This window comes from Pinus tabuliformis, chromosome 8 (genome assembly GCF_031772625.1).
Source record: "Pinus tabuliformis cultivar Carrire ecotype Pingquan chromosome 8, CPIR1, whole genome shotgun sequence".
Lineage (NCBI taxonomy): Eukaryota > Viridiplantae > Streptophyta > Pinopsida > Pinales > Pinaceae > Pinus > Pinus tabuliformis.
The window spans coordinates 1110459094-1110479921 of NC_142294.1; the positions used below are offsets into that span (position 1 = coordinate 1110459094).

Genomic DNA, 20828 nt, shown 5'->3' on the forward strand with positions numbered 1-20828 from the left:
CCACACCGCTGAAGTGCCAACACCTAGCAGAATGGGCAGGATCGCAGAAGAAGGTCAAGGCTTTGAAATTGTCCATTGACCCAATAACCCTAACTAAGAGTGATTTGCATTACATTAGTGAGACGATGCACAATGTCATAAATGAGGCTCTCCAGGATTTCATGCAGCAGCATTAGACTGTGTTGGGGGCCCTCAAAGTGCAATTGCAGGTCTTACAGGTGTGCCTCCCTTAGGTTGGTACCCTTTCGACCAACCTCGCAGTCGGATCCATGGTAGCAGAGCAAATGTTGCATGCGTGGATGATGAACACAATAGTGTTGCTAGAAGGGGCTCTAGTGACATCAAATGAGGTTGACAGGTTTTCAGTTAGCACGTAGAGGGGTCTTGATGTTAATCTAGCTTCCCTTCCACATGAGACATTATATCTATTGCAGGATGGGATAACAATAGAGCTATGCACTAGGGAGAATCGTGCCCTCCAAGTCCTCATCGAGCGGAAGATAAATATGGAAAAGCTCAGCTTGCAACGTGACAAATTGGTGTCGCAAAATCAACAGCTAGTGCAAGTGATAGACGATGCTTGCCGAAGCACCACGGAGTTGACCATCCCAGCAGATATACTAGTGGAGGTGCAGATTCACAAGTTAGCAACAGGAGTCCGCGAGGCCAGGTAAGAAACGACAAAGGTTGAGTTGGAGCTAAATCTTCTGATCATTGAGCTATGGTTAAAGGCACAACCATTCACTCCCCAAAAGTTAGAGAACAGCGCGCTAGTGCTATCACATCAGGATTGGAGGAAATCAGAGGTGCAGTGCGAGACTACACCAACTTTTTGGAAGAATCACTTGAGGTCCTCACAACTCTGTAGGAGGACCCCAACATCCAGCACTTAGAGACAGAGGTACGAGAACTCCAACAGTAGTATGACAATGTCCAAGGAACTATGCAGACAGTGGTCCTCACCCAGCGGCTTGCGAGGATGCAGTAGGCTAAAGTGCTAAAGGAGCAGGTAGACACGACACGACATAAGGAGGCAGTTCTCAAAGTGCACATCCAGTCTTGGATCAACAAGGCTTTCACCATCATGGAATACATCGAAGGCAAGCTTGTGCACATACAGGGGTTGCACACATTAATGCAAAGATTCACTCTAGACACAGAGGTCTCAGAACAACGCATGCAGTAGATCCAGCAAGAAATAGCTCAGTGCGCTACTAACCTATGTGCAATTTGAGAATAGTTGGAGGGACTCCGCGCAAATATTGCGGCGCCGACATAGTGACTCGAGGGTGAGTCACGATGCTTGTGTTGGGGGCCTGTTGGGCATGGAATCCGCCCCAATGCATGTTTTGGCGCTCAAAGCTCAAGTTTTGACCCAATCTTATTATAAAGCTCCACGAATTGTGGGCGCAGAGCGCGAAAGTATGATAGATTCAGAGGGTTGTCCACCCTAGTTTTGTAATGTAATGTTGGTTAGATAGACCTACCCATGGTCTGCAGACCATGGGATTGTATAAATAAAGCGAGGCTCTAAGTGTAAAAGAGGAAGGAAAGAGATAGGAAGAGAGATTAAGGGAGTAAGGTGAAGTGTGTCTTTGGGTCATAGAGTAGGAGAAAGCTCTGTAGCTGAGTGTGTAGAGGCCTAGTAGTCCACAGCTGAGTGCGTGAACCCCTATAGCTGAGTGTGCAGGGCAGAGTCGAGTCTGTAACCAAAGAAGGAATTAATAAAGACAAGTTTTATTATAATTCTATGTATCTGTTCTTGGGTTAATGCATGTTTGATATAATTTTCAAATATACTATTTATTTACTATGCGCACCTGTACGAATGGTTTATGTTGTTAAGTATAACTTAAAGCACGCAAGTAGGCTAAAATAATAAACTAATATTAGAATACCAGTTAGGCCTTGGGTAATAACGCGAAAGTGCAGCGTTTGACCCCTGAGTAGGTCTGTACGAAGGCAACATATCAGGCTGTGAGGTACGAGATGTTGTGCGAAGCGACTTGTAGATAGGCTCAAACCACGAACCACTTGAATTCATCAGACATCTCCAAGGTGCAGAAACTTGGTTCTATCACCCTCCCATACTACTTTGGGAGAGACCTTAGTCCGCGCTCCAAGAACTATTGCCAAAAGGGCCACCAGTACCTAGATTTGTTTGGCTAACTTAATTTTGAACTTGTGTTAGGCCCCTATAAGCCAACACATTAACTTATCATTTATTACCAAGGGATTGAGTAGACCCTTTTGCCTCAAAACTTCAAACTTAACCATGAATCTGTCTATAGCCAGTTGCATGGTTTGGCACTTATCTTCAAGGTTTAACATTATCCTCTTGGCGAGGACCCTTTTTACTTCCAATATTGTACCTGTCCTATCAGGTCTCTCTAATTCCTATAATTCATACTTATTTTTGGAGTTGAGGAAGTGAATGATCCTTGCAGCTTCCTTTGGCATGTCTTCAAATTCTTCTTTTACTCTTTGTATGGCTTCTATAGCCTGCTTCACTACGTCAAACTGTTCGAAAATTACTTAAATGGATAACCAAATATCATTGGCAGAGTCAATGATATTGGCCCATAATTTTTCCTTAGCCTGTCCAAGGGGTTCCTTCAAAGTCAATTCCTTCTCCAAGCCTTTTATTCTTTCATTCATTCTAATTCATTTATATATTTCCCCTTTGTGCATAATCTGTGCAAGCTTATAGTCAATCTCTATACTAGTCACCTTTTCCTTGAGCTTGTTCATTTATGTGGTCTGAATGTACATGTATTCCATTGCCTTGACCAATTTTCTAGCTTCATCACCTGTTGACCCTATTGTTGTTGAGCCTATTGCTGATGTAGATGTTGTAGAAGCTGGCAACGATATAGCCATTTGAGTAGTAGGAGCTAATGATGCTGCCAAAGTGGAAGGTACTACAGTAGTAACTATTGGGATAACTATGGTAGGGGAAGTCTCCAGACTAGCTTGTTTTAACTACATCAAGTTGTCCAACTCCTTTTCCATTTCCTTCAGTTGATCATTCAATTGTAGAACTAGGTCCATCATCTCCTCCTGATTTGTTTGCCTCTCCAAGACCTCTTTTGTTTACGGGTGCTCTGAATGAGGAAGTTCTAGTTGTTTTTTAAGATTTGTAATGTCCTCATTCTTCTTCTTGATCAATTCCTTAGCTGCTTGGATGTCATTAGGATCATGTCCCAACTCAACTACCAAGTCCTCCAATGACTTGATCCTGTTGTCCTTGGCCTGTGAGGAGGCCTTTTCCAATTTTTATTGGGTTGTAATGTTATCTAATGAATTTTTCAGCTTATGTGCAACCATGGCCTTTCCTGTCAAGGTGGAGTAGATCATCTCTCTTGCCTACTTTTGGAATTCTATCTGGTCAATGGGATGAACATCCTTGGCCAACACCTCAAAGTCCATTTTTCAAATTCAAGTGATGTCTTTGGGCATTGAACAGTTGGCTGCATGAAGGACACTTGCATTTTCCCTACTTTGATGTCAAAAGCTGACATGAGCCTGCTCTGATTAGTTGGTGTGTGCTTGAAGTATTGGGCACATGTTTCAGCCTTCAACTTCTCATTTCTCAACTTGATCTCCTTGTATCAGTCTTTGATATCTTTTTCCTTATCTGCTAGCCTGGTGAAAGAAGAAACCTCAACACAGAGATGTCTATCAATCAATTGAGTGTTAGATGTTGATGGTTGTTGTGTTTCTCCTGAAGCAGCTGCGCCTTTTCTTCTTTCCACCATTGTATCGGTGTCAGTGATTTCCACTGATTCAATGGTTTCTTCCTATTCAGTTACAGGATTCAGTTGGGGCCTTTTCTTGAGCTTAAAATGCTCATCTCTGATCTCCATAGATGAACTAGAACCCTCCTCCCTGTTTTTTTTTCGGTTTCTCTCCTCATTTTCTGGGCTCTGTAAAATAGGAGGAATATTCATGGGTTTCCCTAGTTCTGGAACTTGCAGGAAAGAAATTTAATCCATTTGTTTCTCTACATCAATCAATGTATTTTCTACATCCACTACTGTGTTATCCATGTCAATTAATGTGTTTTCCAACCATTCTAATTGGTTGGAAAACCTCTCAATATCCGGTCTAGGATGGTGGATGAAAGGTCCCAATTTGACCTTGATTCTTAACTTATTGATGACCCCATGAGGGTCATACTACCACATAAATTTTGTTGGGAAATTTAATTGCTTAAATTTCTTTCATTAAATTATCAACCAGGGATACTCGTAAGCTTGTGATGATGCCAACAAACTATATGCAGGAGTAGGCAACTAACTTTATGTCTAACTAAATGATTTTTTGATTCAATATAATATGCAAGGCAAGAGGCTCCTAATTGAGGAGGTCCTAGTTGTCCTTCCCTACAGTATTATAGATTGAAAAGAAATCATTGATTACCAGAAACTTGAAATAAAGAAAAGAGAATAAATTTTAATTGTTGTTCAGATTCAAATAGAGAGAGAGAATAACTTAGTCCCTTGATTGTCCCGTCGTATACTGATCCAAACTAAACTAAGATTCATTCATAAGCATAAGAAATGAAATAACTTAAAACTTAAAAGTAAAAGAATGAATTTCAATTGTCATGCAAATCAAATAGAGAGAGAGCCTAACTTAGACCCTTGTTTGTCCCCTCATATGCTAATAAGATTTTAATTTAAAACCCATTCATCCATCACAAACAAATCCTCAAACATCTAGGAAATTAAATGAAACAAGATCTATTATGAAATAAAATGTTTCTTTGATCCTTTTAGAGTGAGCTCAATTCTCTTCAGAACAAAGTAACAAGCTATTCCATATAGTACATTAAGACAATTTCTATCTAAACCTATAGAATGGAAATTTATGTAAAGTGAAGCTTTATTCTATTCCATCATAAGTTAGATACATGCTCCAAGTCCTACCTTTGGAATGGAGGAGGTGCTCCTATTTATACAAAAATTTAAGCAACTAACTCATTAATGGGGATCCACTAATCCCTCATATGGTTACAACCAATATGAGACACATATTCCTTTATCCATGATTTTTCTCCATGAGATATGCTTGACCCCTATCCCAAATCTCCTTCAAATCTTCAAGAGAATTTGAACTTGAGTCTTGGAGGCCACATAATAGTATCTTGGAACCTTCCAAATCACCTACATATGTCACCAAACTCATTCCACCTTTAGGTATAAGCAAATACATGTTATTTTTTTAACTTGTAATCATAAATTCACTTTAAATACTTGAAATTAATAACTTTGGAAAATGAAAATATAAACCTATATGGTAATGGAAATATAGGGTTATGTAATGATAATGTGATGAAATGAGGTGACAAAATGAGGATAAAGGTGAAAATGGAGTGAAAATGTATGCTAATTTGGCGGCCCAACATACTCCCCAAATTAAGTTATTGCATGTCCTCATGCAATCTATTACATTGATCATGATTTGATCTTTTAAATTGTCTTGCTTTTACATGAACTTTGGTTGATATCGATTTTTTTAACTTCACATAATTTTCTTTTTGACAACTTTGTTCCTTTTTGCAAAGTCTTCTTTCTTGAAAAACATTTGATTGAAACATATTATTTTAGTTGGTTCTTGTGTGACAACCAAAGTTTGATTAGTATTGGTTCTTGTGTAACAATACTTTCATTGTTTTTATGTTGCATCAAAAGACTTTGAAAACATTTAATCAACCATTGATTCTTCGATCATTATTTGCAAAACATGTAACGTTTGAATCATAATGTAATAGTAATTGTTTGGAGAAAGTATGTTGGTTAGGATGATATGTGTAGAAAGGACATATATGACATATGGAAGGTGATAATGGAGTATGAATGTGAATATGAACATGGTGAATGTGAATGTGAATGAACATGGTGAAACATTTTCCAAAAATTATAATTTTAGTATTAAAGGAATTGTATGATAAAAAGCTAGAAAAGAACATACCTTTACTTACCTAAGTGGACAAACTGTGTATATGAAGAAAAGTGTAGCTCCTACTGCTGAATCATGGAATGGAGAATACAATAATGTGAGCTATGTCCTGGTTGCATATATGATGGATGAAGTCGTGAATGTGGATCCTTTATTACTACTACTGAATCTATTCAAATGTATAAAATAAATCATATAGTCTTCATGTCATACCCTATCGTGGCACAATTCTTTCCATGTGAATAAATGTGTCGATGTCGAACATGGAAAGAAGTCATTGGATTACCGACCATTGATGAATGTCGTTAACCAATGTGAGCCAAACTCACCATTAATGTCAATGAGTGCCAAGGTACCCAAGTACATCTTGCAAAGTGCGAATATATGAGTTGATGTTGAGCCACTTGCAAGATCCAACAAACAAGAGACATTAATTTATTCCCATTGTTCGTTGGCGAGAAGACTTGCCATTAAGGCATGAAAGCCTCAAGGTACTAATAATGACTCTAGTCTTTATCCCAGATAAGGTGCTGAGTTTGATGGTTCAAGACTTGTTAGAAGGGAGGCCTTAAGGAATCCTCCATCATCTAACACGAGTATGAAATAATGATTTTGAACGACCATAGATGGAAAATTTGCATTGAAGCAGGGTTTATTTGGAAGAAAAGGAAAATGGGGTGACTTAGCTTTGTAAGGGAGCTAAATGACATTTTTCATGGGCTATAGGTTAGTGAAAGACACAAGAAAATGACTGTGAAGGAAAATGAACAATGGATCAAGGTTTTATTTTAAAACATGAAAAGGAAATGGAATGGAAAATTTATTGACTAAAGAAGTGGGAATGCAATGAAGTTTTTATTTCCTAAAAAGGAGTAGAAATGGAAAATGTAAAGGGAAATGAGATGAATGTTTATTAACTAAAGAAGCATGGATGTTTCATCTTTGTTGTTGCTTTGATCATCTGAAAGTCTTGCAAGTGATGGATCTGATTTGACATCATGTGCTCATGCATTGATGTTTCATCTTTGTTGGTGCTTTGATCATTTTCTTATAAAAGAAATGTCATTTTTGAGAGTATTTTCAATTATTTGATAGATATTTTGACATTCTCCCCCTTTGCTTACCAAAAAGCATGTCCTCATGCTTGAAATGGGGTCTTTAAAAGACACTGTTTTCTTTCGTCATTTGTTTATCTTCCTCAAACTTGCAAAAACTTAGTACTTTTTCTGTAATGAAATGTAAGTTTATCATAATAGAGAGGTGATCATTCTCTCTATTTATGACATTTACAAAAAGAAACTGAGAATTGGTACTAATGAAACAAATTCGTGAAAGAAAAACCAAAAGAATTTTTACCTGTCTCGACACTAGTGCCTCATTTTACCTGTTATGTCTTGTCAGCAATTTCTTCATTCTTGAATTGTTTCAAACTCTTTTGAAAGCTTTCTCATTGTGTAGATCTTGCTGAGATATTTCCAATGATGCTTGAATCGTTGAAATCTGATGTTGTATGAGAAAGTTGTGCTTCTTTGAAATTTTAGAAAAATGGTAAAAATGCACTGCATGGGTGCTACGTGGCAACACCAAGGAGTGTCACATGGGAAAATGACTGGCTAATGATGTGTCAAAACAGGGCCAATGTCACTCTGACTCTTCATGGTTGATGTGGAAGATAGTTATGAACCTCCATTTGTAAAAATTTTAATCTTATTTGTTTTTTTTTCAATTGTTTTGTTGTTCTTTTTTAATTGTTTTTTATTTTTTTTTATTTTTTTAATTGTTTTATTATTTTATTTTTATTTTCTTTGATTTTTTTTACTAAAAAATAAAAATAAATAAATTAACAAAATTTATTTTGCCTTTTTTTTATTTGTTTTTTTTATTACTTTGATTTTTTTTATTTTTTTTACCACAAGTGCAGGACTGTATGAAGAGGAGAATCAAAAACATGTACAACTAAATGGCATCAAAAGAAAATATATACATTAAAAATTAAATGGCATATAAAATAAAAATCTAAATAATATATAAAAAAATATATATTGAAAGCTAAATGATATATACGAATAAAAATGAAAAATACTGAAATCTAAATGGGTGTATACGTATGCTTGAGATCTTATTCCTCATTAAGATTAGTCCTCCCTCTCAGCGTCAAAAAGGGTAAATCGATGACTTCCCGAGGCTCAGTGATTTCTAACGAGATGATACCAAGGCCACATCTATGGAAAACAGCGTTTAGCTCTGTTAATGACCGACGTTGCAACAATTAATACCAAATTCACTTCTGTGTCTAGGTACACAAGATCTATAGGAATATTTCTTAAAATATTTTTCTTATTTGGGGAAGCTCCAGCTTAAACTTCTAAGTGTTCACATCTAGTTGCACAATGAAGAGGCTTGAAGAACTGCATGAAGATTATGTGTTACAGGAGCAAGAGCTTGGTTAAGATAATGCCTTCCTACGTCTTTGAGATCATTGGCCACTTCATTGTTCACTTCGACTCCATCAAGGTAAATAATTTCCTCTTCCTGCAATATCTCCTCTATCACGCCAGAACCTGGAAGAAACAGCCAGTGAAAAATGCATGACTTATTGCATGACTTGGCTCTTTCTGAATCTTTGAAGGGAGCTGAATGTTTGATAAAACTTGGAAAAGATCTTTGTGTACTATCAAACACAGAGTGCCAAGGCTGGGGTAGAATTTCTTTGATGAAAAATGATATATCCATAATCGAGGAGTACATCTATTGTCCAGGGATTCACACTCTAATGTTATCTCATAATCCAAGTCTTACATTATGTTGGATTTTAAGAGATACTTCAATCAATTCATTACCGAAATCTATCGAAAATTTGAGGACCTTGAGATTCTTGAATCTATCCAACACACAAATTGAGATCTTGCCAGAGTCCTTGAAAATTCTCATGTACCTCCAGTTTCTTGATGTTGGTTGCTTGTATAATCTAAAAAGATTGCATTTAGAGATAGTGAACCACATATTTATGCGACATATGAATATGGAAGGCTCTATGAATATCGAGCGAGCTGGAGATTGTGGAGTCCCACGGTGATCGGTACAAGTTAAAAAGACTCTTTAGTATCCCTTGATGTATGCAACAAATTCTTCATCAGCCTTAAAGCCCGAGATTTGGGGATACATGGAATCACATGAAAGTAGCACGAGATCACAGGAAATTGGGTTGAAGATAGGATAAATTTTAATTCAAACAGAGAGGCCAATTTTTATGGTGGCACAAACAAACAAAAAATAAATAAATGACAGAGAGTCCATTGAGAGATCTTGGCGATAAATCCCGATATTTCCTCTAAAATATCCATCGTATTAAGGAAATGAATCAGATTTTTTTTTTACTTACCTTTGTTCTCCACGAGATTCTTGCCAACTGACTCCACTTCCTCTGTCAATCTACTCAGCTTACCCTTCTTATCTCTCTAGTTCCTCAGTGCTATATTTCTACCTCCATTTCCTCTGTTTGTTTTTCCCTGTCAAACCATTTTTACTTCCTCACTCAACTGTATGCCAAAAATTCGGCTCTCCTCCAAACACGTTGTGACATTCGCCATAGCTTGAAGCTCCAAAATACTGGTGCCCCAGGTACCTTTTGCCCTGGTAGGCTTGCTCAGGTCCCAGGCGGTTCTGATGGTCACCATAAAATGATCTTTACCACCTCTTTTCCTCCAGCTCCACCTTGCCTTACTGTCCAGCCAAGAAACCAGCTCTTCCCCGTGGTTTGAGGCCTGGTTTCATTAGTTGCTATAAAGATAATGCAAAGCATCCAAGCCAATGTAATAGGGTACATATAAAGCTTCTGCCTGCTAGGATCAGAGACAAGGCACTGGTATTTCTTCATCCGGCTATGGAAAACAAGCTCCAGCAATCAATTTCTGAAGAGAACACAACACATTTCTGCCGCATCTTTTTTCAACAAGAGATTGCCCGACATGCATTATCTATCGATTTTGTTTTTTTTTAAAGCTCATCAAACTAATTTTCTAATTATTAATCCACAAGCATTCCTTCCTGTTTGCAATCGACACATTTTGTTATGTTTCAAACTCATCTGCCTACCTGTAAAATAGGATCTGATCAACGGATTTGAATATAGATTTATACCAATTTTTGTTCATTGATCTGCGGCAAAAATGTGGTTTTTATTTGCAAATTCGATGGGGATCCAACCCTTGGAGAAGCCTGCATGTCGTTTCATTTTTTATTTTATTTTTTTTTATAACCTTCAAACTCTCGTTGCAATTGATCATTACTTTGCTGTAAGGATTGTTCGCTCAAACCCTCGTTGCCATATTTTTATTAATGTGGTTTTTTTGTTTTTTTTTTTAATGTGTTTTATTGTTTTATTTATATAATGGGTTGAATTTTTATTTTTTATTTGAGTTGTTTGTTTTTCTATATTAATTTTTTTTGTTGTTACTATTTTTTTTTTGTTTAAATGATTTTGTTTCTCTATTTTATAAAAGGAGAAATCTAGTTTAGATTTTTATTTTTTATTTTTTTTCAAAGAAAAGTCTAATTAAGTTTTTTTTCTTTTATAAACAAAAATAATTTATTTAACAAAATTTGAGACAGAAGTAAGTTGGAGATCATTTTTTTTTACAATCAATAGCAATTTTAGATCTTCTTGTCATTCTTTTTTAGGTCTATGATTTTTATTGTAAAATTTCAAAGCTAACTTATTCAATTTTCCTTTCTGATCTTCCAGGTCACAACAAGGCACAAGAAGAGAGCATACTTGAGAATTTTGTCAATTCTTTATTCACTTGAAATTTTAAATTTAAAAAAAAAAACATAGTAAGAATTGATCTCAAACCTCGAATTTTAGTGCTCTAAACTCCACTTGTTTTCCTTCTTCACAAATATCCCTTTGATTGTAGATCTTCTTGCCAATGGTTAGTGAATGAGGTGGCTCTTACTACACCACCAAAATTTCCAAGAATAAATGAAATCACATTTTAAAATCAAAAGCTTTAAAAAACTTTCCAAGCTTGGTTTTATTTTCCTATTCTATCCCACTCCCTTTTGAGAAAGAGATTTTTATTTTTATTTTCAAGTGTACGAGTATTTCCAATGAAGCCATTTATGGATCAAAGTATCTAGTATGCTCACATCCAAATTTGAAAAATATACCTGAATGTTTACAAGGATATGAGAGATTAATTGCGCATTTGGATTAATTGTTAGGATTCATTGAAGAATGGAAGAATGTTGTGGCCTAGTCACCTTTTGAAACCAATCTTCAATGTAGTCCTCATTCTCTTGACTCTCCTCCAAATGCTTGAACATCATTCTAGATCTCCTGTCCATAAATGGATGGATTAGTTCAACACCCTTATAGTGAAAATATTGATTGAAATATATGCATCCTATTTATCATGATTTATATATGCAGCTAAAAATGAGATTCAAAGCTAACCCCTATGTATACTTCCCCATGTTACTAAGATCTTGCTGTCACCAAGTCATCCTTTCAACATGAGTTAGTTTTTCCAAAGAAAAATATTGGTACTGAATTAAATTCCTAATGCCTAATCCCTTAGCACCATCCCCGGCAACGGCGCCAAAATGTTGGGCAATTTAATTGCTTAAATTGCTTTCATTAAATTATCAACCAAGGATACTCGTAAGCTTGTGATGATGCCAACAAAATATATTTAGGATTAGGCAACTAAATCTATGTCTAACTAAATGATTTTTTGATTCAATATAATATGCAAGGGGAGAGGCTCTTAATTGAGGAGGTCCTAGCTGTCCTTCCCTATAGTATTATAGATTGAAAAGAAATGATTGATTACCAGAAACTTGAAATAAAGACAAGAGAATAAATTTTAATTGTTGTTTAGATTCCAATAGAGAGAGAGACTAACTTAGTCCCTTGATTGTCCCCTCATATACTGATCCAAACTAAACTAAGATTCGTTCATAAGCATAAGAAATGAAATAACTTGAAACTTAACAGCAAAAGAATGAATTTCAATTATCATGCAAATCAAATAGAGAGAGAGCCTAACTTAGACCCTTGTTTGTCCCCTCATATGCTGATAAGATTTTAATTTAAAACCCATTCATCCATCAAAAACAAATCCTCAAACATCTAGGCAATTAAATGAAACAAGATCTATTATGAAATAAAATGTTTCTTTGATCCTTTTAGAGTGAGCTCAATTCTCTTAAGAACAAAGTGACAAGCTATTCCATATACTACATTAAGACAATTTATATCTAAAACTATAGAATGGAAATTTATGTAAAATGAAGCTTTATTCTATTCCATCATAAGTTGGATACATGCTCCAAGAGTCCTCCCTTTGGAATGGAGGAGGTGCTCCTATTTATACAAAAATTTAAGCAACTAACTCATTAATGGGGATCCACTAATCCCTCATATGGTTACAACCAATATGAGACACATATTCCTTTATCCATGATTTTTCTCCATGAGATATGCTTGACCCCTATCCCAAATCTCCTTCAAATCTTCAAGAGAATTCGAATTTGAGTCTTGGAGGCCACATAAGAGTATCTTGGAACCTTCCAAATCACCTACACATGTCACCAAACTCATTCCACCTTTAGGTATAAGCAAATACATGTTATTTTTCTAACTTTTAATCATAAATTCACTTTAAATACTTGAAATTAATAACTTTGGAAAATGAAAATATAAACCCATATGGTAATGGAAATATAGGGTTATGTAATGATAATGTGATGAAATGAGGTGACAAAATGAGGATAGAGGTGAAAATGGAGTGAAAATGTATGCTAATTTAGCAGCCCAACAAAATTGTTCCCAAATTTCATTTCTGGCAACATCTTGTCAGCCTCTGGTCCAGCCTCTCTGTTATTAGAAATGAAGGGGCCCAATTGATTTTTTATTTTAAATTGGGTTTTCTTCCTAGCTGCTATGAAGTTGACTTCATCAGAACTAATGATCTGCCTAAAATATTCTAGTGAAAATATCCTCACAGGGAGGTATTTTGGTAGTTTGTAAGGGGAAAGTTGGCATCCATAAATTCTAATCTCTGTGTGGTTTTGGTACAGATACCAATCTCCCACCTTACTATTCTTGGCCAACTGTAACATCCTTTTGATTTTGTTAGGTCCCTATACTACTAGTGTAACCCTTATTATTATTAGTACAACCCCCTTATTATATCGTTGTGCCCATGTAGTCCCCATATTGTTATTATTGTGCCCCATAGAAGCCCACTATTGTTATTATTGTTTCCTTACATTATTATTGTTATGTCAGCTCTGATTATATTATGACCCCTCAGACTCCTATATATAGAAAGGAGGTCTTGTCATTTGTATCATCAAAGAATTGTTCATTTGTGTAATGTAAAGGAGGTTTCCCCCTCGAAGAGGCTGAATTCTAAGGAGTTTATCTATCTCTTCTATCTTTTTGTGAGTTGGTTTCATAACATCTGATATTAGAGCTTTGGATTCTAGGGTTTTGCTACTCCAAACAAGTCATCGTGGAATTTTCTCTATAAAAATTTTTGTGATTTTTTAGAAGCTAAAAAACAAACCCATTTGAGATGAAAACTCACTGAATTTCGAGTCCAAATTGCAGATCTTGTCTTTCTATATTTTCGGAGATATGATATGAGGAAGTTATGGCTTTTCAAGCTCCATAATTTCATCTAAAACAGGTCATTGTGGACATTCTGCTATAACTTGTCCTCTACAAAGTTTCAGAATCTAAAACAAAAACCCATTTGAGAAGAAAGAGGTCTAAACCTTGGGTTCAAATTTCAGATCTTGTCTCGCTATATTTTTGGATATATGATCTTAGGAAGTTAAGGTTTTGGCAGACTCCTGAATTACATCTTAAACAGGCGACCTTTGGAAAATCGTCATAACTTTCTCTATGAGAATCAGATTGAAATTTTGTAAGAAGTTACAGAAATAGGACGGTCTATGTTTTTTGGTGTATTATTTTCAGATCCGAAGGTCAAAACAGTGACACATGGCACTTCATACAAGTTCGCTCTTCTGAAAAGTTATACAATAAGGTGATCTTAGGAGATTGTGCATAACTCTTTCTTGGAGAATCCAATTTCAATTACACTAGTGGCATTGGAAAGAGGACACAAAGGGCCACTATAGCTCATGATTTAAAAACTAGAAGATCCAAAATTACAAAGTTACAATCGTTGGAACAGCGAGCTCCTAAAATCAAGAAAAGACAATATGAGGAAGTTTGATGGCAAGGATCCGGTAAATTGGATACTACATATGGAGAAATATTTTGACCTACATGGTGTACCACAGTTACAAAAGGTATGTATTTCATCTAATTATTTAGAACAGGATCAATTTTTATGGTATAAAGGACTTTGTTGTCATAAATCACTTGTTACGTGGTCAATTTTCATAGAGGAAATGATAGCACATTATGAGGATACAAAGAGAAACACCTTCTTTAGCCAATTGATAAATCTCAAACAAAAGTGTTCGTTGGCAGAGCACATTGAGGACTTTCAAAACTTGAATATAATGGAAAATGGTATTCCAAAGAAGCAGAGGATTGATGTCTCCATAAGGACTTTAAAGGATAAAATTCAACATGAGGTTCGTCTTTGGGAACCTGATTCATTGGAGAAGGTATTCAGGTTGGCAAGAAAAGTGGAAAGAAAAATTATGGCAACAAGGAAGTCTACCCCTCACAACTATAAAGATGGAAGTGTTGTTTCTCCTAAACTTCCACAACCTACAAGGTTGACACAACAACAATTGGAAGAAAAAAGAGCAAAAGGACTTTGTTACAATTGTGATAACAAATACATTAAAGGTCATAAGTGTGCTGAGAAGAAATTATTTTACATTGATTGTGAAGAGGAGGAAGAAAAGGATCAAGAAGCATCAAAAGAAGAGGATATACACTAGGAACCAACCCCGAAGAAAGAAGAAATTAATCTGACCATATCCTGTAAAGCATTGGCAAGAATTACCACTCCTCAAACTCTCAAGATAGAAGGACATACCAAGAAGAAAAAGGTTCAAGAAGTGAAAGATAACGTCAAGAAAGAAAAGATGAATCTGACCATATCTTGTAATGCATTGGCCGGAATTATCACTCCTCAAACTATCAAGATAGAAGGACATATCAAGAAGAAAAATGTTCAAGAAGTGAAAGATCACATCGAGCATCAAGAAATGAATCCGACCATATCTTGTAATACATTGGATGAAATTACCACTCCTCAAACTCTCAAGATAGAAGGACATATCAAGAGAAAAAATATTCAAGTAGTGAAAGATCACATCGAGCATCAACAACAAGTTCTCCAACTTTTAAAGGATAACACCACTTTGGTGCAGAATCGAATGGAACAACAGGCATATCAACACCGCAGTGAAAGAAGTTTTGATGTAGCCGATTGGGTAATTTTACGACTACATCTCAAGCAAGCTATTTATGAGAAGGAAATGTTGGAAATACTACATGCACTTAAGAAATGGCGACCCTACCTAATGGGAAGACACTTCAAGGTAAAAATGGATCATGATAGTCTTAAATACTTTTTAGAACAAATATTATCTTTAGAAGAATAGAAAAAATGGGTCACAAATATGTTGGGTTATGACTTTGAAATCATCTACAAAAAAGGGAAGAAAAATGTTATTGTAAATGCACTCTCAAGAAAGGATGAGGATGTGGAAGCATTGTTTTCTACTATTTCTATTATCCAACCAGATTGGACAAACAAAGCAAGGGATGAATGGAAGAAGGACGAAGAAGTGTGACCACTCATTCAAAAGTTGCAGAATATCCCAGTTCAAACAATATTGCTAGAGCTTGATGAGGAAGGAAAAATCATATTGGAACCTGGAGCAGTCACAGAAATAAGAACCTAACAGCTATGAAATCAATCAATTTTAGAGTATCACATCAAGTTGAAGAACTTACCCGCTGAAGATTCCACATGGGAGGACAATAATTTTATACAGAAGCATAAGGAACTACTCAAGCGTTGAGGATAACACTTTTTGAAGGAGAGGGGCATGTTAGGTCCCTATACTACTAGTGTAACCCTTATTGTTATTAGTAAAACCCCCTTATTATATTGTTCTACCCATGTAGTCCCCATATTGTTATTATTGTGCCCCATAGAAACCCACTATTGCTATTATTGTGCCCTTATATTGTTATTTTTATGTCAACTCTAATTATATTATGACCCCTTAGACTCTTATATATAGAAAATAGGTCTTGTCATTTGTATCATCCAAGAATTGTTCATTTGTGTAATGTAAAGGAGGTTGCCCCCTCGAAGAGGTTGAATTCTAAGGCATTGATCTATATTTTCTATCTTTTTGTGAGCTAGTTTCATAACAAACTTCTTGGTTGATTCTGGGTTGAAGGCTACTGGTCAGCATGGTCATGACTGGATGGACAAATGAATCAATGAAATCCTTATAGGTGAATGTAGTGGAGTATTTCTGGATCAACGATGTCTAATAAATAACTGACCTTGGATTCCCTTTGGTATCCAACTTCTGGATGCTGACAGGGAATTTGTCTGATTGATAATATGAAAACATATGAAATAACACAGAGGAGTACTTGAAGACTCTCTCAATTGGTAGTCTGGTGAACTATTCATGCATCCTAACTGCAATGAAATGAGCATAGTTGTAAATGAAAACAGGAGGCTTTCCTGGGCTAATGATGGAAATAAAGGCCAGGAAAACCTCATCCACATTCTCATCTGAGGTATATCCTGGGATGCAAGAGAGCATGGTAATAATCTGTCTGCCTCTATTTGAAAAAATGGTGGCAGCATAAGGGGGACTATCTATGGGAGTATGGCAGTCCTCTATAATGAAATTCTAGAATATTTGGGCTATTCTGGCTAGGTATAACTTGACACATAGGTCCAGCAAGTCACCAATAGACAGTGAGGTCTCATTAGGGCTTGGTTGGACTTGCAACATTTGGTTGATATATTTTGTAGTGATGGTAAATAACACTTGCTGGTGAGGGGTGATAATAGATATTTGGTTAGGAATGTAGCAAGCATGACAGAAATGGATGATGTATGAGAAAGGGTGTACTTCTGGAAGCAAATATTTGGGTAAATTAGATTCCCAAAGGTGGATGTCATCAATGATCATTCTGGTTTAGGAATATGTCCTTACTCCAGTAGTGGAGCTTTAGAAGGTAAGGTGGGGAAGCAGTATCCTTTATTTGAAAATCTTTGTCTACTAATGCTAGGTGGTCAATGTCCAGGTGAGGGATTGATAGAGGTCAACGTCCAGAGAGGTTTGGGAATCCATGACTGAGTTTATGGATATGAATTAGGCCTATAGTGGTTGTAGAAGTGAGGTTTGGAAGCCCTGGAACAGTGGCATGGTAGTTATAGTCTGTAAAATAAGGGTTTGGGGTATATAAGTAAATTTCTCTTCAATTTAGGCAAGTTTACTAATTAATTTCAATTAATTAAGCTTTTAATTGGAATGTATGTTTTCAAATTGAGAGGGTCGTTCTAGTTTTTCTCAAGAATGCCTAGAATTTGGTTGTCTGGCTTGCAAACTGGGTTCAGTGGTGAATGCAGAGGGTACAGTAGCATGAAATATCAACTTGTTGCTTGAATTAGGTGTCTAGAGCTTCTTCAAGTCACAAACGGTGGTCAATTTGGTTGCAAAGGTTTAGGTTGTTGCAGAATGGCTTGAGCAGCAGTTATAGTGAAAACAAGTGAAAAGAGTGAATTGGGGCCTTTTTGGCCTTTTAATGGGTAGCGATCACATTTCGGTGTGGAAAATATAAATGAAAAGTGGGAAGTTTTTGGCTTGGGCGGGGAGGTGGTTTTCTGGGCCATTTAACCGCTTTTGGAGGGCAGGCGGTATTTTTCATGAGCATGCGATCTCATCTGGTGCCACCACGTAGCAGAAAAGAGCCCATGCAAAACTGCGAATCTTGCGTGCTCTTAGGATGCAATCGGTCGAACAGTGAACCTGCGCGATATGGATGTGCACCATCAGATCTGGGGGTAAGAGATCAGAGGAATGTTGCACGGTTAAGATGCACGGAGGGAATTAGGAAAGGGATTTGCAGAGCCTGGGGTTTAATTACAACAAATTGTAATTAATTAGTAAATAAGGTAGGGATTAGATATAAGCAGCGGGTTTAATAAAGTGGGACCAGGGGTTATGTGGCAGGGTTTTTTAACTGCACCGAGGGTTGGTGGGTTAAAAGGGTTTTTCGGGGAAATATGAAGTGGGGAGTTAATTAAATAATGCGGGGGGATAAAAACTTAGGATAAGGGGGTTTTATGGGTTTTTGAAGGGAAATAGGGAAATTAATAAGGGGGGAAGTTAATATTTGCAATGGGGAATGGGTTTCACACTAGGGAAAGGGGGTTGTGGGTAGGGAAATGATTTTTGAAGGGTAATTACTAGGGAAATGTGTGAAACCAAGGGGTAAGGGTCAAAATGAGGGGAAAGGGGACTTATAAATGATAAAGGGATAATGGGGAAATTAACAAATAAGCATGTGGGGGCATAGTGAAATGAGGGGAAATTAGTTAAACCAACTTGTGAACATATTTTCTTTCTCATAAATGCTCCTACACATGAAACATAGGATTAAGCATGATAAATGTGCTTTTGACTCAACAACGTTGTACATTTGCAACCTTTCTTCTACCTACCCTTTATTTATCCTAACATTTTTTCTTCACTTTATTGGGTGCATTTGAGCTTGCTGACCCTTTATTCCCTTTTCTTTTGACAAGAAAACTATCTAATTCTAACCTTATAACTTCCAATGGCTCAGATTAAGCTGATGAGATCATTTTTATTCTCTACCTAACTATTGATATACCAAGGTTAAACAATTTTGCTATATCATTATTCTCTATCTATCAACATGAAATTTAAAGCATGAATGGGTCTAGATTAAGCTATTTGACCATCATGGATTGTGGCATTTCTGACAAGATGCACACAACCTTATTTTGAATAGTAAAGTAAAAAGTAGTGGCATTTGAATTTGCACACTTTCATGAACTGTTTTATTTCTTTTTGGGGTTCATATCTTTCACTTTTTTGATCTTTTCTCTTTCTTTTTGTCCTTTGATTATTCTTTTAGGACACACTCTCTTTACATTTTTTAATTTTTAATATGGAAAACATGTTGGAGAAAGAAAAAGTATGTACAATATTACAAGACTAACCATAGCCAATTCAAAATTATGAATCCTATTATTATTTTGTCCTAAACCATATCCCTCACAAAATGATATTGAATATCAATGTGCTTTGTCTTTGAATGATAAGAAGGGTTCTTTGCCAAGAAAATTGCACTTTGGTTGTCACAATCTATCCTTATAGCTTGTTGTACCAACCCCATACTTGAACATAATCTCTGCAACCAAACGGCTTCCTTGCTTCCATGAGTGGCTGCTATGTATTCTATCTTTGTAGTTGAAAGTGCCACTACATATTGTCTCTTGCTCATCCAACTCACTGCACCTCCAAACAAGTTAAATACATACCCACTTGTAGATCTTCTCTAATCCAGATCTCCAGCCTAGTCTGCATCAACAAATCTATGGATGTTCAAAACTCTATCCACTCCTGGTCTCCCTTGGTAGAATAGACCATAATCACTAGTGCCACACAAAAACCTGCAAATCCGCTTCACTATTGTCCATTGCTCCTTCTGTGGTTTTGACATAAACCTGCTCAATACTCCCACTGCATGTGCAATGTCTGGTCTAGTACAAACCATTGTATACATTAGGCTACCAACTATACCTGCATATGGAACACGTGACATGTCCTCTTCCTCTTCTTGTGTCTTGGGACACTGTTCACCAGATAACTTTACACCAACATGAATAGGAACCTTCATCGGTTTACTATCATGCATATTAAACCTCTACAATATTGTCTCGACATACTTCCTATGGTTTAACCAGAGCTTCCTTTTTGCCTGACATCATTTAATTTCCATCCCCAAAATATATTTTGCAACACCAAGATCTTTCATGTCGAATTTGGAGGACAGTTGGGTCTTCAATTCTTGGATAATTCCTTGTTATTTCAAATCAACAACATATCATCCACATACAAGACCAAATAAATAACATGGTCACCAATTAATTTGAAATACACACAGTGATCTGCATTGCTTATGGTGAAGCCAAGTCCCCGTATATATGTATCAAATTTCCGATACCACATTCTTGGTGACTATTTTAACCCATACAGAGAATTTTTTAACCTGCATACTAGTTCTTTCTTACCCTTCACCGCAAAGCCTTCAGGCTATTTCATGTAGATCTCTTCTTCCAGATCCCTATGAGGAAATGTTGTCTTCACATCCATCTATTCCACCTCAAAATAAAAAATAGCAACAACAGATAAAAGCAATCTAATAGAAGCTACCTAGGAAATAGAAGAAAAAATATCACCAAATTCAATTCCCGGCAATTGGGAATAACCTTTTGCTACCAATCGAGCTTTGTATGTTTCTACCTTGCCTTCTACATTCATATTCTTCTTAAACACCCATTTGGTTCCAATGGGTTTTCATTTTAGCTAGAAAATACACCAAATCCCAAGCTTCATTTTTGTGCAAAGATGCCATTTCATCAACCATGGCCTCTTTCCAGAGTTTCCCATCCTCTGAATCTACTGCTTCCCTGACAGTTTTGGGATCATCATTAGTAATAGATAAAGAACAATTTTAACATAAATCAAAATCCAGAGAGAAATTAGGCATACCTTCTACCATACCATTTCCATGAAGTATTTGAAGGCCCTTCTCTCCAATATGTCCAAGCCTTTGATGCCATAGTATGGTATTT

At 36.3% G+C, this 20828-nt stretch overlaps 1 pseudogene; it reads left to right on the top strand.

Moving 5' to 3' along the window:
• Positions 1 to 506: 506 nt before the first annotated feature.
• The window catches only part of LOC149239235 (casein kinase 1-like protein HD16), an 81833-nt pseudogene continuing 61511 nt past the window's right edge, over positions 507 to 20828 (top strand).